The sequence below is a fragment of the Xenopus laevis genome, chromosome 1L (genome assembly GCF_017654675.1).
Source record: "Xenopus laevis strain J_2021 chromosome 1L, Xenopus_laevis_v10.1, whole genome shotgun sequence".
Lineage (NCBI taxonomy): Eukaryota > Metazoa > Chordata > Amphibia > Anura > Pipidae > Xenopus > Xenopus laevis.
Window position 1 is genome coordinate 195,430,693 of NC_054371.1, and position 26,128 is coordinate 195,456,820.

The window sequence follows — 26,128 nt, forward strand, 5'->3', positions numbered from 1 at the left end:
AATAATTTTTTAAAATTTGGATTATTTGGATAAAATGGAGTCTACGGGAGACAACCTTTCTAATTCGGATAATGGATTTCCAGATAACAGATCCCATACCTGTACCTTCTATTATATAACCCTTTTAGACTTCTTCTGTTCAAAGGCATTGATAGGTCCTTGATACACAAAAAATACATTGATGTATTTACAGCTTAAGACTTTTTTCAGTTTTTGGAAAGGCATTTGAAATACATTTAAATCTTAGATATGCAATTACTTCAGTGTTTTCTTTAAGCTTTTATAACAGCTGCATGTCTATTGTAACTCCCATCTGGTGCTTGTATTTAATACCATTACAATAACGCTATTTTTGAGGTGGTAATCAATACTACTGGGAACCAGTTAGGTAAGATCCTAAAACCACCACATCATGATGGAGTCTGCCTTTGTATGTGTTTTCATTTTCGTGGCTTCTTTTCAGGCCCCAGGTGTTGTTCATACTACCAAAATACAATGACTATTGTAAAGCAGGAAAATTACAGCTTACCTGTTCTCATGATAGCAGAGCCCTGTCACCTGTTGTATGGGAACCCCTCATTAAAATACATCGCTATTAGCTACTTATGCCTCCAAGTACCTGGTTGCAGGGCTTCCTGCCGTTTGTTCAGTTTTTATTTTGTATATTTTGTTTTCGTACTTTTACAGCAGAAGTTTAGTAAAGTAACAAAAGCTATATGTTTTATTGTACTGGTCGTGCAAGGCTAAGGGCAGAATAAACTTTCTTGAGATGAATGGAATCATCTTTAAAAGCATGCTAAAGCTTTATACACTGTTAGATTCTTTTAAGGCATCAAGTTGAAATAGTTTTTCAATCGTTTCTTTCACAATTCGCATTGTTGTACTACCTCAGGTAGCCAGCAAAGCAATCACAAAGTTGCTAATATAAATTCCTTATTCCCTGTTTGACCCACATGAGTTTCAAAAGATGCCAAAGCTATTGGAATTTTTTTAATAAGCAACCGTTCCAGTCAGACCTAACGTGAAGCTTCTGTTCTCTATTCACTTAAAGGAGAAGGAAAGGCTAAAATTAAGTAAGCTTTATCAGAAAGGTCTATATAATTACACCAGTAAACCCTAAAAGTAATGCTGATCTGAGTCCTCTGTCAAAAGAAACACCACATTTCTTTCCTTTTATTGTGTACACATGGGCTTCTGTATCAGACTTCCTGTTTTCAACATAAACCTCCAGGGCAGGGCTTGAGCATGCTCAGTTTGCTCCTCTCCCCCTCCCTCCTCCTATTCCTGCTGTAATCTGAGCTCAGAGCTGTAAGTGAGCAGGGAGAGACTCAGGCAGGAAGTGATGTCATACCAAATTTATATGGCAGCTTTTATCCTAAACAAACAGAGACAGTGTCTAGAGCTATTTACTCAGGTATGGTAAAGCATTCTGCAGAATAAATATAGCGTTCTAGCTTGCACTATTGTGGCTAATCTGTTGACAATAAACCATCTTGGAGCTTTCCTTCTCCTTTAATGCTACTGGAAATGTTCCCAAATGTCCTATATTTATGGCTTCCCTTTTACCTAAAGTTGGCCATAGACGTAGAGATCTGCTCGTTTGGCGATGTCGCCAAACGAGCGGATCTTTCCCCGATATGCCCTCATTGAGGTGGGCGATATCGGCTAGATGTGGCCACTGTCCAACTGGATTTTTTAACCCACCCCGATCGAGATCTGGCCAAATTTCGCATGATATCGATCAGGGAAGCCCGTCGGATGGCCCACATATGGGGCAATAAGCTGCCGACTTGTTTTGTCGGCCGCTTTTATCAGCCCGTGTATGGGGGCCTTTAGTTGGACTGGCCCACCGGGATACCAGGAAAATTCCCTGTGGGCCCAGGTGTCAGTGAGCCCTCATGCTGCTAAACATGTAGCCTATTTCATGGCCATTCCCTATTTCTTTGAGAATAAAGAGGCTTAATAGATGGAATAATAGATTTTAGTATGTAAAGAAAAGAGACTAGGAGAATAAAGGTTGAGTGAGGAGAAGAAGAATAATAGTATTGAGAGTGGGCCCCTGATCTTAGGTTTTTTTTGGGGGGCCCCTGGTTTTTTGGTGGGTGTCCCAGTCTTGACACTACTAAGAAGACATATTTTATTATTATCATCTCACCCACAAAGAACTTTGATTTCCTTGGTAGGAGCTGTTGGGGTTAAATATCTTCAATGCTGTCTCTTCTTCATTACACTCTTTAGCATATTTTTTAACAAACAAACGTCGTTCCTGTTATCCAAAATGCTCGGGACCCTGAGTTTACCAGATAACGTTTTTACCATAATTTAGATCACCATAAATATAGGGGCAGATGTATTAAAATTTGAGATTAGAGCTTATCACAAACTCACTTTCTATTCGATCCTATGGGATTTTTAGAATTGTATTTATCAAAAAGTGAATTCTAACTTTCACCCATTGATAAATATGATTATAAAATCCAATAGGAATGAAGAGAAAGTGAGTGAAACTTCCTTGGGTGAGCTCTAATCTCACATTTTGATAAATCGGCCCCTAAATTTAAACATAATTAAACCACTAGGATTGCTTTGCCACCAATATGGATTCATGCAGCTTAGTTACTATCAAATACAAGGAACATTTTTTATTATTACAGAGAAAAAGAAAATACGTTTTTTAAGCATTGGATTATTTTATTATAATGGAGTCTATGGGATATGGCCTTTCCATAATTTGGAGCATTCTGAATAACTGGTTTCTGGATAACAGATCACATACCTGTACAAGGTACTGTTTTATTACTACAGAGAAAAAGGAAATGGTTTTTAAAAATATGGATAAAATTAAGTCTATACGAAATGGCCTTCCCATAATTCGGAACTTTTTGTATAACGGGTTTCAGGATAACGTATCCTGTTTTCTCATGCCATAAATATGCACAAGGCACTGTAGTCACTACGAAACGTTTGATCACTGTGAAGTGTCATGAGCACCATGGAATAAAGATTGAGAACCCCCCTTTTGCAGCAGACAAGGTACTGGTGTCAATATTTTTCAAACTAGAGTTCCATGGACAACATTATGGCCTGTGCTCCCTTAAATGCAGCTCAAACACTAGAGCACCATCAATGTTCAATTATTACTACTTGTTGTAGTATAAGGGCTCTTACTGACCTGCGCTCCCCTGCGTTCCGTTTTTCTGCGTTCAGCCGCAGGGGAGCGCAGGAATAGACTCATTACATTTTTTCCAATGGGGCTGTACTCACACAGGCGCGTGTAGGCGCCGAACGCAGGTTGAGACGCAACATGCTGCATTTTTCCTGCGTTCAACGCCTACACGCGCCTGTGTGAGTACAGCCCCATTGGAAAAAACTAAATGCGTCTATTCCTGCGCTCCCCTGCGGCTGAACGGAGAAAAATGGAAACGCAGGGGAGCGCAGGTAAAAACGCTCGTCAGTAAGAGCCCTTAAACATTGTGCAAAGTGCCATCATATTTCAGCAATAAAGTGGCACCAATAGAAGGGTGTAACCAACAGATGCATGATATGAAGAGGTCCTACTCAAAACAGCTTACTATTTAAAGTAAAAGGGTGTATGAATAACATGGTGTAGCTATGGGGTATATCAGGATTCGGTAATGAAAGGAGCATTAAACATTGTACTTTGCAGGTGGCAGCAGCAGAGGTACTCGTGTGTATTTACAGCTTACTACACTAAAAGATGTCCACTTATATATTTTATTATTGTAATTATTAAGGCATGTTCTTTTTTTCAATTAATTGTACAGGAATGGGACCTGTTATCCAGAATGCTCCTGACCTTGGGTTTTTATTGCCTCCAATAGGGACCAATTATATCTTAGTTGGAATCAAGTACAAGGTACACAAGAAAAAAAGGAAAGATTTTTTAAAATTGATTTGATTAAAATGGAGTCTATATAAGATGGCCTTCCCGTAATTTGAACTTTCTGGATAATAGATCCCATAAGCACTATATTTAGTAAGAAAGTGTGTATAATGAAGGATACACCACACATGACAATGAATGTGATGATAGAGATATGCCCAACACAGTTTGATATTATATGTTATGGTTTAATGTTTACAAAAAGCGGTTACATGACATGTAGACTACAGATAACATATATTATTCCTAGTGATTGATTGGTATGAGATCAAAAACTGTACTGTATGCTGGAACTCTTTGTTGTAGAAATCTTGTGCCAAAGTATTTTCTGTATTTTGCGTCAAACTAAAATAAATTATAAAAAAATAAAAATAATGAAGGATACAGAAGGGATGTCACACCTGCAAGATCATTTTGTTTTACTTTATAAAAAGTTATATCAGAAATTCAAACATAAGTTATAAAATTGTCTACAAGGCATATTCAGGTAGGGAACGATACATAAAGCCATTTTTTCTTGAAAGAAGACAGTTTGGAAGAGACTAGTCATTATTTCTTTACAGGGAACCTAGACCTAGACCTAGATATTTTAGCCTCTGTCAGGGAAATCAGACTTGTGGTCATTCAGCTACTATTAGCTACACATGGCCACTGTTCATATTCTCCTCTGCATCTTACTAAATTGTTCTTTGTGATAAGACAATGTACGTCACAATTTGTCCTCTTCATTTTTTGTCGGCTGTCCCCACCCCAATGAATGAAAGAGGTTGGGGCCTTCATGTAGATTGGTGAAGGTAAGAAGGATATGGGGGTCATTACAGGGTTGAAGTCAGTTATTAGGGTTCCGTTCTTTTTTCTATGCTGGATTTGGATATGCGTCTTTCATCTTTTTCCTATGGGTCTAGAAGAGCGCTTCTCATTTCTCATATATTTTGAGGTAAGTGATGTTCTTTTTTCCACTGCTTCCACAAGTGCATTGGAATTGAACTTAAGTTTCTTTGTTGGTTGGATCCAAATGCCATTTGTTTGTGGGTGAGGTTTGAATCTATTAGTGTTATGAGTTCCCTTTTGCTGGTTACTTCCGTTGTTTTCCAGTATTTTGGGATTAACAGCCTGATTGCTGTCAGTACGTGACAGATCAGATGTTGTACTTGTTTCGGGTGGTCATTAAGTTTGTGGTTTAGCAAAGCAAGCAATGGTGTTAGCTTTATTTGTAAATGTGTTGCTTGTTCCAGAATTTGTACTGTAGCTAGCCATAGTTTTTTGAAAGCACTGCATATCTTGACAGCGCTATATAAATAAATGATGAAATAAATTATGATGATTTTGGGGCAATACCACCATATGTGTATCAGGTCAACTTCTCCTTTGCATTCTCTCCAACATGTTTTGGGAACATTGAGATAGTATTGGTTGAGGGCGGTTGGTGTCTTATACCATCTATAGAACAATTTCCTGGCGTTTTCAATGTGGTTCGTGCATTTTGAGGGGTTGTAGGCAGTATTTGTCATTTTCTGCCACTGTAGTGTAGGTATTGTAGTGTGGAGGTCTTGCTACCATTTTGGAATTATTTTGGTTTGGTACCAATGTTCTCTTCTGTGAGCATCTTATAGATCCTCTATATGCCTTTGGGGCTGCGTGGGTTATAAGCAAGTAATGTTTCAAAAGCTGTGAGTGTTCTTATAACGGCTGGAGGAGAGCCTATCTGATTGCTGGAATTTGGGGACACCATAGCTCTGGGATTCAAACTTATATTTTTTTGGTTTTATATTTTCTACCATTCTGGTGGTCGCCAATAGGTGTTTTATCTGGAGGTATTTGTAAAATTTATGTGCGGGAAGGTTATATTCTTTGGTTAGTTGATTTCATGTGCTTTCGTACAACTGGCCTATTGTTGTTAGATTAGCTTTTCTCCAGTTTGTTAAATTGAGGTTTGGGATGCAAGTCTCTAGCATTTCCACTTCAGCTCGGGGAGCCGGGTAATGTAGGAGTGGTTTCTTTTTGTTGATCTCTACCCAGAGGTTTGCCGCTACTCGAGTGGCATGGTTGGCTGAATGGTGTTGTGCTGCTGTGTCCATTCTTTTTGCCCATATTAAGCCTCTAAGCTTGAAAGGCGTTAAGGAATTTTGTTCTAGTTGGAGCCAATGTAGGTCCTTTATTGCAAGATTCCATGCTCTCATTTGGTCCACTACCGTGGCTTGGTAATACTTTCCTTCTCGATAAAAGGTTTCTGGATAAAGGATTCCATACCTGTATTTAAAATCTGGCATTATTACCCATATTTGATTTTAGGGTTTAGTTCTCCTTTAATATTTTTACGAACTATGAGTGTGCTTATGCTTAACATGTGACAGCTATCATACATAGTGGTAACTAAAAAAATAGATTAGTGGCAATCTAAAAATTTTTAATTTTTCTCAGCTCGGAATGCTCAGTTTACTTGTGACATTTTTCTGAGGCTTTTTGTTTTGGCTAAATGTAGCAGTATTTTAGACTGATATGTATATAAATTTACACTGAATGAATAACGACTTGCTCCCCAGTCTTCAGCACACAATGGCTCTGGAGCAAAGTTTAGTCAAAGTTCATTAAAAGGTCTTGCAAAAAATCTCCATAAATCTTTCAAACCTCTTGCTGACCTGCAGATTCACCCAGACAGTATATGTGTTTCTTTGTCTAGCAGAAGCATGCAACAATTAACTGCCATTAAATAGGAAATTAAACAGTCATGTTAAGTGTTATATGCGAGGTCAAACAGTTTCTCATGTAGTGTGGCCTGTTTGCAATCCCTGTACAATATATGATACTGTATCTTCAGGCTAACGGCATTGAACAAACCCATCTCTTGATTTAAATCAGAAAAATCCTTACTTTTACCAAAGCAGTATACTCTGTTTAAAGGGAAAGTAAAGTCCACAATAGAATAAGGCTAGAAATGCTGTATTTTGTATACTAAACATGAACTTACTGCACCACAAGCCTAATCAAACAAATGATTTATGCTTTCAAAGTTAGCTACAGGAGGTCACCACCTTGTAACTTTGTTAAACATCTTTGCAAGACCAAGACTACACACATGCTCAGTGTGGTCTGGGCTGCTTAGGGATCATCATAAATTATCAAAACAGGGAAACAAACAAAGCTGCTTGAGTTCTACATGGCTGGGAAGTAAGGTGGGGGCTCCCCTTGCTGTTTATAAGTATGATTGTTTCCCTGCTCAGCAGTTAGGGACCATCTAACAATTCCTATCCACAGCAGTAAATGAAGAAAGAATTTCACTGCATACAGTCAGGTTTCTTATAAAAACGGTGCACATTTTTTAATTAAAGTATATTGGAGATAGGTTTCTTTTTCATTAAAGAAAGTAAAAATGGGATTTTATTTTTTTGCCTTTACATGCCCCTTTAATAACTTTTCTATGTCTGCATCTTAAGCTGTTCACACATGCACTTATATAACCTGAACGATGCACATTTTCTTTGATTGTGTGGCGCTGCACAATTATCTTGGCCAACCTACACAGTCCAACAATTGTTTGATATCGAAAGATTAGGATTTTACTGTTTTAGGCCGTAATTCAAAGGAAAGAACTTTTATTTTTGCACTCAACAACACAAGATGCAAAACAAGAGTAGTATAAATATTATAACCTTTAATAGCTAACCATATGGACATAGTACAAGTTCTGGACTTTGATGTCTCTACTTCAGGCATTGACATTTTACTAAAAGGATATACTTCAGACTCCAAAAAGCTTGCACTGTAATATTTCTATACAGTAATTAGCCATTAAAGGGAATATATACCCCTGTTTTTCATGAGCTAGTGCAGTTTGGCTTATGTAGGAAAGGCGCATAAACAGATATAACTATAAATGTGTTTTATTTTACTCAGACATACCTGATTCCACAGATTAAAAAGAAACCATGATAGTCTGTCTGCCCTCGCTGGGACCAGTTCCCCACCCCCCTTAGGCTCACAGTGTAATGCAACATCCTACTCCCCTTGTTCCATTGTGAAGTGATAGGACATAAAGTTCCTCTGCTTTAAATAGTGGGTGTTGTAGAGATTCTTGGGACATAGGGTTTAACATACATAATAGATCTTTCTGCAATTTGGATCTTCACACCTTATGTCTACTAGAAAATCATGTAAACTGTAAATAAACCCAATAGGATATTTTAGTTTACAATAAGGATTAATTATATCTTAGTTTGGATCACTTTGGATTTGGTACTATTTTATTGCTACAGAGAAAAAGGAAATCATTTTTAAATTTGGTTTATTTGGATAAAACAGAGTCTATGGAAGACAGCCTTTCTGTAACTTGGAGCTTTATGAATCGCAGGTTACGGATAACAGATCCCATAACTGCACATTTTCTCTCTGCAGCCTTTGACACAGTTGACCACACACTCCTCCTTGACATTCTACACTCATCTGGCATTCGGGACACTGCTCTTTCATGGTTTACATCTTATCTGTCTGACCGTTCCTTTAAAGTTTCCTTCTCTGACTCTACTTCTACTACTTTCCCACTCTCTGTTGGAGTTCCTCAAGGCTCTGTTCTTGGCCCCCTGCTGTTCTCGCTCTATACAACTTCACTAGGAAAACTCATTCAGTCATTTGGACTTCAGTATCACCTTTATGCTGATGACACCCAACTCTACTTGTCTACTCCTGATCTTTCTAATTCTGTCCTTTCCCAAGTCACAGACTGTCTCTCTGCTGTCTCCTCCTGGATGTCACAGCGCCACCTGAAACTGAACCTTTCTAAAACAGAACTCATCATATTTCCTCCAAGATCTTCCCCTGTCCCTCAGATATCACTCACCGTAAACAACACCACCTTTCATTCCACCACACAGGCACGCTGCCTAGGAGTCATCTTAGACTCTCATCTGTCTTTTTCACCACACATTCAAACACTTGCAAAATCTTGCCGTATTCAACTGCGCAACATTGCTCGAATACGACCATATCTCAGTTCAGAATCAACTAAAACACTGATTCAGTCTCTCATCATCTCCCGCCTTGATTACTGCAACTTACTCCTCACAGGTATTCCAACAAGTCACCTTTCACAACTCCAATCTGTTCTAAACGCGGCCGCTAGACTCATTCATCTAGCTCGCCGCTCAACATCAGCTGCTCCCATATGTATGTCCCTTCACTGGCTCCCAATCTCTTCTAGAATCAAATTCAAATTACTTACACTCACATTCAAGGCCCTTAATAATGAAACCCCTCCCTATATTTCATCTCTAATCTCCAAATACTCTCCTTCACGAAACCTACGCTCTGCTTCTGATCTTCGCCTCACTTCTCCTCTGGTCACTTCTGCCCATTCTCGTCTACAAGACTTCTCTCGGGCTTCTGCTTTTCTCTGGAACTCTCTGCCACAAGCTGTCAGACTTTCTCCTTCCTTCCAAACTTTCAAGCGCTCCTTAAAGACCCATCTGTTTAAAGAGGCCTATTCGTTGTACCTTAATTAATCATTGCTGTATCAAAAATGACAATGTGTTTATATAATCCTAATGTCTCAATTGTACCCTAACCTTTTAGTTTGTAAACCCTATTGTACTCTGTAATCCTTGTCTGTTAGCCACCATTTATTCCCTGTTTGCTATAACTGCAGTAAAGCACTGCGTATCTTGACAGCGCTATATAAATAAATGATGATGATGATGATGATGATGATGATTTTCTCATCAGAAAAAACTAATCACATAGACCGCATACATAGGAAATATCAATGGGAAATATATTGGGGCGTCAACCAATTCAATGAGGAAAAGTTTTCTATGGTTGAAAATGATTATTTTCATTAGTTTGAATCTGTATCTGAAACTATTTCTACTAATTAATGTATAGAAAGAATCAATTACAAAAATTCTTTTTTTTTATTTGACTTTTAGATAGTCACCAGTTTTTTTGTTTTTTTTAAAAAATTAAGCTTTATTTAATTGAAAAGAAAAAAAAAAGAAGTCATAAAATGTGAGGTGAATGAGTCATTTCATCCAAACTAAGTTCAATTCTGCCGTTGCATTCTATATTACCGTGTGACACCAACACCTGTCAACACATTTTTTTCACCAGAGAAAAACTTACTAGATACTCTTTGGATGCCCAGGAAAGGAAATAATGGCTGTTTTATTATTTTTTTTTAGCTCTTTAAAGATCCTTTGGAAATTACAGCCCACCTCTCTTAGATTTTATTCAGCCTAAAGGGACAAGAAAACTAAAGAAATATCTCTTTTATAATAATTGGATGTAATCACTGCTCTAGGTAAGACTGCGAATGCACACTATTTTGCTTTTATCAGTGTGGTGACCAGAGTATATATTTTTATAATAATATACATGCTAGGACTACCATGAATTCCAATTAACTATCATTTCTTTGTTGGACACAAAAACACAAGAATTATTATTTTATTCAGTCATATTTTTTAGAGAGCATCCCATAATGGGAAGGCTTTTCAGCATCCTCTTGCGGTGTCCCTTAACCTCCCTTTTAGAAAAAGGGCTTGTCTTTTTCCATGTTAGAAATTTAAACTTTCCTATAAAGGTTATTGCAATGGTTGTTCCATGTTATACATCAGAATGCTCAATATTCTCAGTGCTCTTTTAACCATGGAAAACGCTACTAGGATGTGGAACAATAAATCTTTTTCTCTTTGACATGATGTGACATGGGGTGACCTGTAGAGTGGAGGTATTCTTCCTTTGTTTCTGTGATATTATGGGATGCCCTTTTCCTAAGTTGATAAAAAGATTACAATATGCTTAGCTCTTGGAGCTCCATCTGAAAGGCAGGTGGGAGTGCTGTGGGTTTGGATGTTGGAGTAGGCTTCATCTTCTGGATTAGGCCCAGCTACCAGGACTGCATTAACAAAGATTAATGAGTGATAGTAAGTGATAGTACACCCTAGGCGTGTAAGACAGACAGAATAAGTGAGCAAGAGTTGCGGAAGTACCCCAACTTAGAAGATATAGTAGGGGTTAGTATTCCCTGGGTAATACTTGTCTAGTGCAGGGACCACAGTGAAAAAGCAAGACTATCCTTTGATGTGTTTTACTTCATTGAAGCTCCATTACAGTGAATATGTCATTTTGCATTGTTGTCTGCTGAAATCCTCTTCATAGTCAATATAGTCTTATACATACATAATAACCAGCATGGTTTTATGAAAGACATATTGCATCAGATTAATGCACTTTATCATGATGAAGTAAGTAGGAAGTTGGTCAATAGTGTTGCAGTAGACATGGTCTAATTAGACTATTAGCTCTATAGGACAAGGACCAGTAGTGTAACTACAGAGGAAGCAGACCCCGCAGTTGCAGGGGAACAGGGGGCCCGAACTGCAGGGTCTGCTTCCACTATAGCTAACAAGAATCCCCAGCAGCTCTTTACCTGAGGCAGGGTATCAGTGTGCAAGTTGGCAGAGAGCGGAGAAGCGGGTGTGGGTGGAGAGTGGGTGGGGTAAGGGTGGGAGTGGGCAGAGGCAGGAAGTGTGCGGGGGATGGGGATCGGAGTACCCTGGGCCCCTCTGAAGATTGTTTTGCAGGGGGGGCCTGGGGCAGGTACCTCCTTCCTACTGTGGCTCTTACTGCATAGCACTTAATCTCTGTTTCATTATATGAGCTCTACTATGTATATTTATTGTCCGACTTGTCCTCCCTGTGTGTAACTCCCTGTGTGTATCTTTATATAATACACAAAAGCCATGAATATCCTGTAAATTATATCCTTATAAACGGTGAGTAGTGATGTCATCAGTTATAAACGGTGAGTAGTGATGTCATTTCTGTCACATGACTCACTAAAATTTGTGTATTATAATAAATAAAGTACCCCCAGTTGTAAAATATGAGGATATTATAAGTTACCTCGGAGTTCCATGACCTGTATAAAAACACTCGGCCTTCGGCCTCGTGTTTTTATATGCTCATAAAACTCCTCGGTAACTTATAATATCCTTATATTTTACAAGAGGGGGTACTTTATTCACTATATATTGTACTTTTATTTTTATTGTAACTTTTATGCATTGTACGGCGTTGCGGCTCCTTAACAGCGCTTTATAAATAAAGTTATACATACATACAATTAGATAACCCTTAAGCACGCTATGATAGACAAATCATTGTTTAAGAAAGTCTACAGAAAATCAACTTTTATAGAGCATTTTTATATTTATTTATACTAAACAGTTGGGAAAATGTAGCCATAGTGTAAACAACAACACAAATACTAATAAGCAGGCAAAATAAGTAAAAGTATAAAGTTAAGACAAGGCACCAAAGTGTCACAAAGTAAGACTTTTAGAACCCCAACAAGCTAATATACAGAAAAGTAACACTTGGGGCACTAAGAGTCGAAGTGAATTCAAAGTGAATATTCAAATTCAAAAACTTCGAATTTCGAAGTAATTTTTGGGTACTTCGGCCATCGAATAGGCCATAATGCTTTGACTATTCAACCATTCGATAAGTACTGACTCTTTAAAAAATGTTGACTTCGCCACTTCGCCACCTTAAACCTGCCAAATTGCAATGTTAGCCTATGGGGAACTCCCAAAAACTATAACCAGTATTTGGCTACGTTTTGAGAAGTCAAAGGATTTTTTACTAAAATCGTACAAACGCACAATTAAATCGTTCGATTCGAAGTACGATCGAAGTATGATCGTATCCAACTTCGAATGTCGTACTATCCTATTGGATGGTCAATTTCCAAATGTTTTTTTCACTTCGAAATTCGACCCTTGATAAATCTGCCCCTCGATATATTTCTTCAAGTGATAAACAAAAACTTGCAAACCCTCTTGCATGAAATGGATGGATTATTTGAATGGTTGGGCGTATGAAATATTTTCCTTTTTTGAAATGCATCTGTGGAATCTCAATAACATGACAATTCATTCATAAATAGGATGCAAAATTTGTCACTAGGAAATCTAAATTTAACAGCTACAAGCATACATAAATCATTTAAAATATAGGTCATCATTGCTTATGGATGGAGGTTTGTGTTTTATTCACTGAGAAAAAAGGCTTTTCATAGCCACAGCTAGACAAATATCCAGGAGAGACTAAGGGGGTTATTTATCAAAATCTGAATTTTTCGGATTTTTTAATTTAAAATAGTCAGCTAGAATCCACAATTTTACATTATGTATTATTTAAAAAGCTAGATTTAATCGGATTGGGGAAAAACTATAAAATCGAGCAAAACCCTGAATCAGATTATTTTTTCAGGTTTTTTTTCCTAATCGCTCAATTTTTTTGGAATTTTGTCTGAAAAGCCCAAAATAGTTGGATTTTGGGCTAATTCCAGCGCAGACTTTAGAAACTTCCGAAGAGGATAGGGAGGATGGTGGATTTTTGGATTCTGACTTTTTGCAGCCTCGGTATAATAAATATCCAAAAGTTCTTATTTTATAGTAAAAAAAAAGTTTTTAGCATTTGGACTTTAATAAGTAACCCCCTTAATGTATTCTGGTTCTGTGTCTTTTATATAATCTCCAAAAGATAAACTTCTGTATTACATATGGAGCAAGTATCAGCGTTTATTATTTTCAAGGATTTGCTTAGATTGTTTGGTGAATGAAGAATGTCTAAGCACCTGGACCATTTTGTTGCTGCGTGTTGTAATAGATGACTTACATTACATTCCAGAAGGTTTTTGATCAAAGTAGTAGTTTATCAAATCAAGTAGTTTGTCAAATTGGGTTATTTAAAGAGGTGAGAATGGTATCATGTAAAAGGTAAACCGTGGAACATACTAATTTCTGCATTTGTAATGAGCATGTAAAGATCATTTATTTGGAAAAATTCCAATTTGGGGCATGTGCATTCCTTTATTAACCGTCAGGGAAATATATACACAGTGATAGGCTGTTTTAAATGAGTTACTGATTTTTAACTCCCTTTGATACCAAGGGGAAGTAAAAGAAGGAAAGTAAGTACAGGCATGGGATTCTTTATCCAGAAACCTGTTATCTAGAAATCTCTGAATTACAGGAAGCCATAGCGGTATATTTATCAAAGAGTGAGCCCTGTCACCTCCACGGGCCCCTCACCCATTCCCCCACCACCGGCGCGTACCTTCGTAGCTCTCAGGGACGCTATCAGGGCGGGGAGAGGTCAGGGAGCAGCGCACAGTTTGTAGCAGCCGTGGGGAGCAGGTCTGGGCTAGTGGGGTCCACGAGGGTCAGGGCCCAACCCGACCCTGGTCCAGTACATACTTCCACAGTATAACTGTCCAGGATCAATCAGAAATTGTAGTATACTGCACATATGTGTGGCCCCAATAAGGAGTATACTCTCGCCCATTGTATTTTTTTTTTTTACTTTATTTTTATTGATCAGGGCCATTGAATTTGTTAGCAGAGAGAGTACCAGCTCAGGAATAAGGTCAGCAATCATAATCACTGCGTAGTCATCCCCCCCAGTGATTTTAATTGCCTTGTCCTTTAAATGAACTGTAAATCCACAAATGGCCTAATAGGCAGAGCCAGGCCAACCCAGCCAGGTGCCCTAGGCAACCTGGCCGGGTACGGTGCCGGCTGAGTGTGCATGCACGAAACTGTGCTCTGATGCGCATGCGCAAAACTTTGTGCGCACATGCGCAGAAGCGCAATTCCAAAAATATATGCGTGCCAGTCGGGGAGAGACGGGACTGGATAATGGCGTAGGCGTCAGAGCAGGTATGTGCCTGGCGCCCCCCCAGCTTTGCGCCCTAGGCACGTGCCTACTCTGCCTACCCCTATTTCCGGCCCTGCTAATAGGGGACCCCAGCATCTCCTACTGTACAGCAATTTATAATGCAAAACTGAAATATCACTCTGTGGGTAAAGGGTGATTGTTTGAATTATTTAAAAAGCTATATCCATTTTGTGAAATTCAATAAAAAAAAAGGCTGCTGCTACGGCAGCTAAACACCCTTCTGTACGAGGCGTGGTCTCTTTCACACATTAAAGACATTAACCCACAATCCTCACTGCAGTAATTTCAATTATTTAGCAGGCAACACATTCACTTCAGAAATTCCTTCTACTGTGTAGCCCAGCAAGATATTTTCACTGCTTACACTGAGGTGCATATTTCTTTTTTTTCTTTGTAGACAGTAGGGTTAGATGGAGTACAGTGCTGCATATATCTATTCCAGGACAAAACATTTTCTGTTATATTTAACCTACACAGGGGACACAGAGCACAAAAGAACTTACTCTTTATACCATGGATAGTGCAAAAGAAAAGCAACGTGACTCAGTGTCCTTGGTTGCCTAGCATCCAAAATATATTTTGGCTTCCCCGCAGCTGCTGTATAATACTTGAAAATTCTATTTCCAATCATTTTCTTTTTTTATATTTTGTGAAGGCTATGCTTACTCTTGCATAGGCTTTAAGAAGACAAGTCAGTAAAGATATTAAATATACATATAGGGTTATCATATTTTAATTCACTTTTCTTTACATTTGCACTAAGCCACCAACTTACGATGTTTAATGTAAGTCCAGAAACTGGGTTGTGATGTCTAAAAAGTTCCAGGACAAGAACGTTGTCTATATTTGTAGCCATCTAAATAAAGAAATGGATGAGGAAAAGTTGTGGGAAGATTGCAAAAAAAAAGTAGGTTAAAAAGATTTTTATCATTATTCTTCTGGTACTAGAAAATACATTTAAGTTTCTATGAATTGTTTTGGGAAGACAAAGAAAATGCAGATGAAGCAGAATAGCTTGAGCGAGGGAACGTCTTTACTTATTTTTGCCAAAGAGTATTTGTTTTTAGGGCTTCTGTTTGAGGGAATACAATGGTGTTTAAAATAGACTGTATTTGATTACATTTTATTTTTCGAGATAAATATAAGTGGGAAATTATTGTTATTCAATAACATGCAGTCATGAATAAAGTTTACATCCTAGGACCTTGAGATGTGCACAAAATATGCATATTTACAAAATGTTTACAAAAAAAACAGAACAAGGTGTAAACTAAAATTACAAATACTTTTTTCCACTTTGCACTATTGAAGTATTGGTTGCACCCTAAGCTGAAACAAGGCTACATATCGTGAGTGAGTGAGAGTAATGATTCACTTGGTAGAAGAACCCTAGCAGTCAGTAGTAGGGGAGGCCCATTTACTAAGGGTCGAATATCGAGGGTTAATTAACCCTCGATATTTGACCATCGAAGTAAAATCCTTCAACTTCGAATATCGAAGTCGAAGGATATACCACATTTCGTTTGATCGAACGATCGAAGGAAAAATCATTCGATCGAACGATTTTCCTTCGATCAAAAAAAACTAGGAAAGCTTATGGGGACCTTCCCTGTAGGCTAACATTGGTGCTCGGTAGGTTTTAGGTGGCGAAGTTGGCAGTCAAAGTTTTTTTTAAAGAGACAGTACTTCGACTATCGAATGGTCGAATAGTCAAACGATTTTTAGTTCGAAACGTTCAATTCAAAGTCGTGGTCGAAGTAGCAAAAAAAAATTCAAAGTATTTTTCATTCTAATCCTTCACTTGAACTTAGTAAATGTGCCCCTTAAACTTCACTGACAACTTTAAATAGCCCCAGAACTTTCTGTGATAGCACTAACAGAGAACCAGTTCTAAGGTTAAGTACAGATAGGGATGAGGCAAAATCATAGTCAAGGTTCAGGGCAAACGGCAAGATAAAAACAAACAAGGACAAACCACAACAGAAGAAAACTTGGGTAATAGTAAAAAGGAATGAAATGAGGGCATTTCTGCAAATTACATCACTGTATCAAGGAAATGAATATGGCTACCTGTCATCACTGCTCCCCAGCATCACTCAGCCCTGGAGAGTGGAGAGCACATGGGACCATCACCTAAAAGTGAGGTGCAGTTTTTGTTCTCCATTCTAGAATGGAACATTGCATGCAGAAGAGGAAAGAGTACAATATTTGTGTCCCTTAAAACACCTTAAGCTTGTAAATCATTAATGTCTCCATTGCAAGTACCTAAATATGCTTTCTCTTGCTAGATTTCAGGTAAGGTAGATCAGCATTGCCCCAATGTTATGTTCTGTTGGTTGGTCCTAAGTGGTACAAGCAGTGTCATGTGATTTACACAGTAGTATAAAGTGCAAGAGTGTAGATATGTTTCTTGATCTTTTACAGTGAGAAAGGTGGACGTATCAGGAAAATCAAGTGTTGTAGGCCTAAACCTGCCCAAGCCAGGGAAGGCAGCGTTAGGTATAAATTCTGTGGTAGGCCCAAGATAATGAGGGCTATTGAGTTTAGCACCCCTAATCCCAAATGAGGAGTTTTAGTGGGTTTAGTACTCCAGTTGCTATTATCAGAGAAGGGACCTGATGGTTATGTGTAGGTAAGGGTGATCAAATTTCCTTGAATGGTAATTAAAACTAGAGAATAACTCCCTGAGAAATGCATAAGTAAGTAAGTAAGTAAGAGAAATCAGGGCAGATTCTAAGGTGTACAGGTAGAATTGTACAAGGTCCCTTCACTTCTAAGTCCCTTAAACACAATCAAAACCATAAGTCACCAGAGGCCTTAACAAGTGTGAAACCACAAGTTATAAATTTGGGTTCCTTGGGTGAAATGTTCACAAAATAAACAGTTCCAGTATTGATCCATTGTAAAAATTGGCCATAATGTAGTGAAGGAATTTCTGTATACATAAAAAGCCTCTCATACTGCCCTAGTAAGAATATACGGAATAAATATGTGAATATTTTTTTCTTTTATTAACACTCAAATTAGATTGATTGGGCCACAACTTCTCTGTCTCATTTTTGTTCCTTGACACCACATACCGTTACTGTCTGGCCATTTTTAATGAATAATGTGGCCTATTTTAAAATACAGGTATGGGACCTGTTAACCAGAATGCCTAGGAACAAGTATTTTCTGGATAAGGGATCTTCGTAAGTCAACTAAAAAATCAATTAAAATTAATTAAACCCAACAGGATTGTTAACCTCCAAAAATAATTTATGATATCTTAGTTGGGATTAAGTAGTAGGTATTGTTTTATTATTACCGTATATACTCGTGTATAAGCCGACCCGTGTATAAGCCGAGGTACCTAATTTTACCTACAAAAACTGGGAAAACTTATTGACTCGAGTATAAGCCTAGGGTGAAAAATGACAGATCAACCTGTTCCATTGCATACCTATACTATATACTTGCTATATAAAACTGTGCAGATGAAGCGACAAATAACTAGGTCGGACGTTTTTATTTTAACCAGATCCAAAAACAGTGCAGTTCTGAGAACACTCTGTGCCTTTATACATTATAACAACAAACAATGTGTTCAATGCGATGTCACAGCATCCACACGCAGCAATGACATTTATCCACCCCCTTGCAATGTTCCTCAAAAAGAAATCTTCCATTTCCCCGGGTACCACTCACAGGGCAATAATGGGCATTGTCTCTCCTTTGGCAGAGGCTCACGCCATTCAACGAGTAGCCACACCAGGCCATATGTGGGCAACCTTCCATGCTGTCACTCACATCGCTACTTACATCAGCAGCCTCCTTCCTATACAGGCTCGCGGCTCGTTCTGTGGACAAACAAATTACGTCCCCGCCCCATCTGTTTCCTCTACTGTCTTACCTTTAGCCGCACTTGGCTGCTGCGGCTGTTGGGCAGCAGCGAAAAAGAGATGGGCCGCACGTAGCCGCAAAGAAGCAGTGTGAGGAGGACGGGGAGCAACCGAGCCATGGAGGCAGAAGACCGGAACTAGCTAGTTGGAAAGGGAGGGCTCTGGCATTCTGTTTCCCCTGCATGCGCTTCAGTGTGCAGCGCACCGCTAGTGCGCACACGCGAAATATCTGACAGTCCAGGACCAGGTAGTGGCGCACTGGGAGGACGGGGCAGCTAGTGGAAGATCCGGCCGGGAAAGGGGGAAGCGGCACTGCCTCCTCTGTGGATGCCCATGTACCTAGCTAGGTAACTTTTATACTGATTCGAGTATAAGCCGAGGTAGACTTTTTCAGCAGATTTTGGGTGCTGAAAAACTCGGCTTATACTCGAGTATATACGGTACAGAGAAAAAGGAAATTATTTTTAAAAATTTGAATTATTTAATTGAAAGGTAGTCTATGGGAAATGGCATTCCCATGATTCAGAGCTTTCTGGATAACAGGTTTCCAGATTATGGATCCCATACCTGTATTGTATTGTGTTGTAAAGGATATTATAAGTCATCAAAGCGTTCCGTGACAATTACCTTTTACAGGTCATGGAAATCCAAGGGGACTTCTATTATCCCCATATCTTACAAGAGGGGGTACGTTATTTATTATAATACTCAAGTAAGTCATGTGACAGAAATGATGACATCAATAAGCACCAATTATAACTGATAACATCACTAAGCACCATTTATATAATTTACAGGATACTAATGACTCTTATGTATTACCGTATATGCATATAATATAGAAGAGCCATGAATATCTTGTTAATTATATAGTGAATAAAGTACCCCTTCTTGTAAATTACAAGAATAATATAGGTTACCGAGGAGTTATATATATTTATATATATATATATATATATAGATTCAAGATGGACCAGCACTCCAAGTTTTTCAATCAAACAAGTGTTTATTTTAACATCACTCAAGTGTCCAACGTTTCGGCCCACATTAGGGCCTTTATATATATATATATAATATTTCTGAAGGTACCCACACTTTTACTCCTCAATCCACTAATGGGTGCGTGGTCAAATATCACATGTATTCTTCAAAATGGACCAGCACTCCAAGTATAAAGGCCCCAACGAGGGCCGAAATGTTGGATACACAAGTGATGTAACAATAAATTATTCAATTCAAAATATTTGGAGTGCTCTTCCATTTTGAAGAATATATACATAGGGTGTTACAAACCAGTCACTGTGATTGAACTGTCTTTAAAATCAAAAATTTTCCAAAGGAGTAGAAATATGTGACTGATTTTTTAGCATTTCCATTAGTCTTATACTGATCTCTCACGTGAAACTTGCCTGCCATTGGTGAACAATTAATACATTATTTGCAAGGGTAAGAAAGTGTTAAGCATGGGCCAAAATAGAATAAAAAAAAGATTGAAGCCCAATCTGTCAAGTTCAGTGTATGACATCATCAGATATTCTCCACTTGTTTGCAGCTATTCAGAGCTACCCGCCTGGTAGTCTTTGCTTTGAGTCGCAGTACTCTTTACAAGGCCAGTGGGCTGGAAAATTACCACATGCTGTCAAAGTTAGCTCAACCAGCTCTTGTTATCATTGTTTCCAAGAAGCCTATTCATTCCCTTATTTTACATATTGGGCAGACGTCCTGCGACTCGGGCTTGGGCTGCTCTAACTTGAAGGGCCAAACGTTAATGAGCCTCTATTGTTGGTAGAATAGCAAAGCAATTCGTGGGAAAAAATACCCAGACAGCTCCCTGACACTGGTTTAGGACCTCTAGACTTAGGGGGTAAGCTGTGAATATATTTTATGTAAATATTAATTCAGAAAAAACAAAGATTATGTTTTTAATCTATATTCATAACCCAAAAATGAAAAATTTCACATTTAAACATTTGAAGCTCATTGTAGAAAATAATCCCACACATTTATTTTCCCTCAGTGATATATTTTTTTTATTTTATACAGTAAAGCGAAAGCTTATAATAGAACAGAACACAATATATATATATATACATAGAATCACTCTCACTGTTAGCTAAACTGGGCGGCCCACATTCATACATATCCTTGCTTTTAATTTTTATTTTCCATTGTAACAGATAAGAATTAAACTCACACCTTCCAGACATATTCAGCATCAATGTATTGATTTCTAGCTGATGAATTAAATAAACAAAGCATGTTCCATATTTTCTGACACTAAAGGGGTTATTTACTAAACTCTGAATGCAAAAATCACGAAAAATTTGTGATTTTTTTTTTTATAAAATCGGACTTTTCGGACTTTTAAAAAAAAGAATCATGAATTTTTCAGAATTTATTAAACCCCGAGGATGGGAAAAGTCAGAATCTGACAATCCGGCATCTCAGACCTGTCGAAGTTGCATATAAGTCAATGGGAGAAGTCCCAATGATTTTTTGATGTGCGCTGGATTTTAGGCAATACCCCAGAGTTTCGGAGGTTTCGGGTGAAAAATCCAAAAAATCATGAAAACCTGATGAAAAATCCGAGAAAATCTTGAAAATCAGATTTTTCACGATTTTTTATTTTTTTCCCACAAAAATTGTTTCAGTAGAGTGTATTAATAAATAAGCACAAAAAAACAGTGTGGATTTGAGTTTTTTTCAGAAAATATTGAGATAAATTTGGACTTTGATAAATAACCCCCAAAGATTTATATATTTTTATTATAAAATAAATATATTTGTATTTTTCTTTTAAACGTATTATTACAAATATTAAATCAAGTATGGGACCTTTTATTAAGAATGCTCGGGAACTGTGGTTTTCTGGATAAGGGGTCTTTCAGTAATTTGGATCTCCCTAATTTAAGACTACTAAAAAAATCATTAAAACATAAACTGAATAGGATTGGTATTGTCTCCATTATGGATTATTTATATCTTAGCCGGGATCAAATACAAAGAAATGTATTATTACAGGAAAAAAAAAAGGATATAATTTTTACAATTGTTAAATATTTGATTAAAATTGAGTCTGTGGGAGATAGCCTTCCCGTAATTCAGAGCTTTCTAGATAATGAGTTTCTGGATGATGGATCCCATACCTGTACATAAATTTGTAATGTGATTTAGGGAAACATTTTGTTTTGACTAATGGGGTCCTCTTCCCAAAAGCTAACTTTACAGTACACATCAATTCAAGATTTATAAGTTATTTGCTTATAACTACTCTTGAAAGTACAGGTATGGGACCTGTTATAAGGAATGTTTGGGACCTGGGGTTTTCCAGATAAGGGATCTTTCTGTAATTTACTTTAACCCCCCCCATGTAATAAAAGGTACTAAGTTTGCCCAGGAGCAGTAACCCATAACATCCAATAAGATGTTTGCATTTAAATAGGTGACCATTAACTGCTGCTTAAATGTCTACTAAAAACAATTTATCAAGTACAAGAAGATTGTTTTGTCAGCAATAAGGATTGGTTTCATCTTCTTTTGGATCAAATACAAGGTACTGTTTTATTACAAAAGAGAAAAAGGAAATATGTTTTAAAATGTATAATAATTAGAATAAAATAGAGTCAACGGGAGATGTCCTGTTTTCTCAGTCTTAATACACTGTTACAGGTTTCAGGTCTTTAAATGAGCTTTAATCAGTGGGCTTGCAACATTGTTATTAAAAGCAGTGTCTGTCTTTTACATTTTCTGGATTCCTAGTTCTGACTCCTGAAACAATTATAATCTCAAATAACTTTGTAATTAATGTATGTTAGAAAATTTAATTTTCTTTCAGCGGACAAAAAACTGTTTTTGGGTGGAGGATCCCTTTACTACTTACTGTAGAATGTTTCCTATTGAATTGCATTACCACCTCTATAAAAGCAGATGGGCTCTGTAATCATACAAAGCCACATCCCCACTCCTTGGCACCAATTTCAACCACTCGTCACAGCTCTGTTATCTTTATATACAGAGTTTCCTGATCACAGCGGCATTACTGCTCACCAAAATTTTATATACTTATATCTGAAATAAGCCATTGGTTTAGAACGGAAATCTAATGACTCGAACCCCACTAGTTTCCAAATAAGAGGCACAAAAAGAGCAAACATTACATAAATGTAAAATTATGAAACAAACAGTTTTAATGATGATGGTTACAACACACACAGATAGAAAGCAGAAAGGAGCCATTTAAGAGCAATATTTAAGGAAACCATGCATGAGTTTCCTAACTAACACAGGATTTCGGCCCGAAAAAGCTTAGTAATTTCTGTACTTTTCGCAAAACATTATGTTTCTGTAATAAAATACTATTTTTTGTATATAAGTGAAGTCGGAATTGGTCACTGGATTGAACCTTGGCTCATGCCAACAGAAAGGTCAAGAGGTGGACACTGTTGGACACCAAGAGAAACACTGAATCTATGATCTATAAGATTCATTGAGGATATCTATTATAGAGATATTGTCACAAATGACACAAGTATTTGTACAGAGCATAAGAACTGTATGATGTATAGGGTCAGCAAGCAGAAAGGTCATGTAGAAAGAGGTGAAAACCCTTTGCATTTAGTGGTGGGAAGCCCAGTGGTTATCTGTCATATATGTTTATATCTGTCAGTACTGTTGCAGTTCATGGGGTAGTTAGGAATCCTATATTTACTGTTTACAAAAGATATATACATTCCATGAAACATAAAAGTTTTTTTTAGATCCGTTAGATAAAGAAAAGAGTGACTTTCGGCCAGATCTCGATCGGGGAAGCCCGTCGGGGGCCCCATACACGGGCCAATAAGCTGCCGACTCGATCTGTCGGCAGCTTTTATCGGCCCGTGCATGGCCACCTTAAATCTCCATGTCACATTCATGATATGTACAGTATGTCTGTAGCATTTACAGGCCACCAGTTTAACAGCTAAAATGTTTTTGGTTGTTATCAGTTGCTGAACTCAATCAAACTCTGTGCCATTTATTACATATGAGGGTAACAAGTACAGGGACAGAATAAAATAGTAGTAAGTAGTTGAAAGAAACATGGTGGCATGGTCTCTAGTAGACTGGAAGGTGCAATAGAGGACAACATTAATTAAACTTCTTGCCTGACCAATACATTTTTCTTTGCAGCTGCTAAGGCTGGTCATCCATCTTTCCTGTCAAGTGGTGGAAGGCTATTCTTTATTTGCTAAAGAAGGTGATGGACAATAATACTTTAGTCTCTCTCATTTTTAATTAATTTCAAAGCTCTATTTTTACTAGAAATATTTAGTTATATTTAATTACTCTGCTTTTAGGTTATTCCCAAAGATATTCTGAGAAAGAAACACTCTTATACATCTGAACATCAGGACAGTATAGGCCACACCCGTGAACTGCTTCAGTCATGCTTAGTCATACTCATGTATAATTTAATTGCACACATTTTCTGATTTGAAAGCTAGATAGTTCCACCTAAACATGCGAAAGTGGGACCTGTACAACTAATTCGGTTACAATACTGCCTTGAGTTACTGATAAAAATTAAAGAACTCTATGGAAATACAGATCTAATTATCCCTACAGCATTTATTTCCAATACCATCTATATTGTGTATAGATAGGTCAGTATAAGCATGGGTTCATTTGGAGGAGTTGAACTTGATGGACTTTGGTCTTTTTTGAACCCAGTTTAACTATGTAACTACCGTATATACTTGAGTATAAGCCGACCCGAGTATAAGCCAAGGTACCTACTTTTGCCTACGAAAACTGGGAAAACTTATTGACTCGAGTATAAGCCTAGACACAACTACAGCCCTATCTCCCAGCAGCGCACATTCTGCCAAAGCGACCCCCCAGCGATCAACCGGACTTCTTTGCAAAGTTGATGGTGACAGAGAATTGCCAAACGGATTACTGTGTGCATTGTCCCACTGTCCCACTACCATGTGCAGAGGATGCTGTGTGATATTCCTTCATATAACCAACAGAGGGTGCTGTGTGATATTGCAGTCACTGTTAATCTTTCATATAACCAACAGAGGGCGCTGTGTGATATTGCAGTCACTGTTAATCTTTCATATAACCAACAGACGGCTTATACTCGAGTATATACGGTATGTATAACCATAATAATGCCTGGACTGGAGCGTATGCGAGAGTGGAAGAGCTAATGTAACCTCAACAGTTAAATGTTGTACCGTGAAGATGTTTTAGTCTAAAGGGCTGGGTTCAAACTATATTTGTTTTTTTGGATCCCACTCAATGAGTGTACATGAATTCACGGGTAGAGCAGGCCCAAGCTAAAGGTAGAGAAGGTCTCAAAGTTAATAAGAAAAAAGAATTTAGGATTAACAAGAAGAGATCTAAATTTTAAGAATAGATGCGCTAGGCCCAAAAAAGCAGTGAGCGACCAGGAGTACAGCAGGTTATTACCCTACACTAGGTGTGATCTTTTAGTGACAGGACTCAAGTGTGGCGACTTGGGGTAAAGGCAATTCCTTAGTTATGCCACATCAGAGTTGCTAAGACCCTGTGGTTGGAACTACAGGTATGGAATCCATTATCCGGAAACCAATTATCCAAAAAATTCTGAATTACGGAAAGGCTGTCTCCCATTGACTCAATTTTATCCAAAATAATCCCCATTTTTAAAAATGATTTCCTTTTTCCCTGTAATAATAAAACAGTACCTTGTACTTGATCCCAACTAATAATTAATTAATAATAATTAATAATTAATCCTTATTGGAAGCAGAACCAGCCTATTGGGTTTATTTAATGTTTACATGATTTTCTAGTAGACTTAAGGTATGAAGATCCAAATTACAGAAAGATCAATTACCTGGAAAGCCCCAGGTCCCGAGGATTCTGGATAATGGGTCCCATACCTGTATGTACCTTAAAGTGTATGATGATATTATACACGAGGACTGAATCTGTTCATTAAAGAGGTTGTGCATCTTACAAACACTTTTTTTCAGTTCAGTTGTTTTCAGGTTGTTCACCAGAAATAAAGACTTTCCAAGTGTAATTGTTTACCATTTTTCCAAATATTGAAGCTTAAAGTTTAATGTTGCTGGCTCTGGTGCTTCAGTCTGGCAGCTCAGTAATTCAGGTGCTTATTCTGAACTGTACTACATTAGTTGATACATTTCTCCGCAGCATTAGATACAATTAAGAAGAATGGCCATGTGTGGAACTTACCTTCAAATCAACATTTATTAGTACCATGGCTGAAAGATTGAATGTGGAATGTGTTCATAAGGAGCAAAGAACAAACACCAGGTTTCTGTAAACTAGTGAACTGTAAAAACGTTTTAGGAAGGTGAATTACCTCTTTAAATCACTAATGAAGATTTACAGACAACATATGCTATATTGTTTAAATTTGATTGTTTTAGAATGGGTTTCTACCTTATTTGTATTGCAGGATGTAAAACATAGAAGACCCAATGCCATATAGGATTATAATGAAGCTATACCCCCTCATACTACAATAAAGGTTGTATTACCTTCTCATTCATATCATTGAGCTGACAGCATTTTTTTTAATTATATGGGTCATAAGACTCTCTAGTCTCCA